This window comes from Bubalus kerabau, chromosome 3, assembly GCF_029407905.1.
Source record: "Bubalus kerabau isolate K-KA32 ecotype Philippines breed swamp buffalo chromosome 3, PCC_UOA_SB_1v2, whole genome shotgun sequence".
Taxonomy (NCBI): domain Eukaryota; kingdom Metazoa; phylum Chordata; class Mammalia; order Artiodactyla; family Bovidae; genus Bubalus; species Bubalus kerabau.
The window spans coordinates 18,054,035-18,055,920 of NC_073626.1; the positions used below are offsets into that span (position 1 = coordinate 18,054,035).

At 41.3% G+C, this 1,886-nt stretch overlaps 1 non-coding gene across 1 annotated transcript; it reads right to left on the bottom strand.

Moving 5' to 3' along the window:
- Window positions 1–413: 413 nt before the first annotated feature.
- Window positions 414–520, bottom strand: LOC129648020 (U6 spliceosomal RNA). Its single transcript, XR_008712626.1, has one exon. It is a non-coding gene; the product is annotated as a U6 spliceosomal RNA (small nuclear RNA).
- Window positions 521–1,886: the final 1,366 nt, after the last annotated feature.

Sequence of the window (1,886 nt, forward strand, 5' to 3'; positions counted from 1 at the left end):
GTTTGATCCCTGGGTTGGGAAGATCCCCTGGAGAAGGGAATTGCTACCCACTCCAGTATTTTATTTTTAATTGAAGGATAACTACTTTACAGTATTGTAATGTTTCTTGCCATACATCAACATGAATCAGCCAGAAGTATACATGTCCCCCCGTCCTGAACCCCCTCCTACGTCTCTCCATGTCCTATCTCTCTAGGTTGTCCCAGAGCACTGGCTTTGGGTGTCCTGCTTCGTGCATTGAACTCGCACTGGTCATCCATTTTACATATAGTAATGTATATGTTTCAATGCTATTCTCCCAAATCTTCCCACGCTCTCCTTCTCCCACTGAGTCCAAAAGTCTCTTCTTTACGTCTGTATCTCCTTTGCTGCCCTGCATGTAGGATCATTGGTACCATCCTTCTAGATTCCATAAAGATACGGACCGCTTCATAGATGTGCGTGTCGTCCTTGAGCAGGGGCCATGCTAGTAATCTCTGTATCATTCCAGTTTTAGTATATGTGCTGATGAAGCAAGCACCCACTCTGGTATTCTTGCCTGGAGAATCCCATGGACAGAGAAGTCTGATGGGCTGCAGTCCATGAGGCTGCAAAGAGTCAGACATGACTGAAGCAACATGCAGGCATGCTGGAATTTATATTAGAGTGACTGAGTATTTATCTAATTATCTCTAGGTAGCTATTGCCTTCTTCTGCCACTTATGTAGCCCCATTATATATATGCAAAATGAAAGAAAAAGCAAGCAAATTTTTAAAAATGTATTGTGATCTAAACATGATTAATTTAAATATTTGTCTTCAAAACCCTAGAAAGCCCTACAGGGTAGGTGGGAGGTTCTTGATCTGTTTCAACTCAGAGTGACATTTGAAATCTTCTGAAAGTTTCCAGGCTAAATAATCAGTGTTAGGAGGAAATTTTATTTGTTATTAATGTATTCATTATATACAATTCACAATAAGTTTGGGGGAGGCATTCTGTATGGAGTTTAGTCTTTAAGATTTTTCCTGTGTATCTGCTCAATGCTTATGGTAGTCCAGAAGGTTTTTTGAGGCAAAATGGGACAGTAAAAATATCTCTAATTAAACATTTTTGCCTTTAGTCTTTACCTAGGTAACAATGGGCAGGTTATTAGATATTTCTTGGGCCTAATACTGATTGTTAGGCAGGGTTTTTGTGAAAGTTAAACATAATGTACTTAAAGCTTTAATGATAGATATTAGAAGGCCTTTGATAATGGACTGGCTTATCATCCCTCTCCAAATGCACTTTGGTGGTTAGAATGGGTCCCTGGAGTCTGTCACCATCATAATCTCATGTCACCTTCTTGTCATAGAATTTACTAGTGGTCCAGATTTAATAAATATTTTGTAAGCACCCTCTCATAGCCTGTCTCTTGCTAGGCACTCGGTGCACAGCACTGAACAAACCAGAGTTTGTCCCGGCCCTCCTATTCTTACAATCAAGCTCCTCAGGGGCAGCAGTGGATGATACAGCAGTAAATTCTGAAACTCCCATCTCCAGGGATTCTGACTGAATAAAGCGAGTCAGGCCCAGGCATCTGCATTTTCGCAGGTGTCCCAGGTGATTTTTAAATAAGCTTTCCAAAGGCTTTGCCTGAAGATGCACATTCTGCCACCTGCTCAGGCAGCTCAGGGCTATGAACCTTGAGAGCCATGGTATCTGCTAGGATTGCTTGACAAAATATGTAGATGGTTTGCTTAAACAATAGGAATGTATTTCCCATAGTTCTGGAGGCTAGACGTTCAAAATCAAAACAGCATGGTCTGTTTTGGGTGACAGTTCTTTTCCTAGCTGGCAGAGGAATACCTCTTCACTATGGACTCATGACTGTCCCTGGATTCAAATGCACTTCTTGAACACTTCT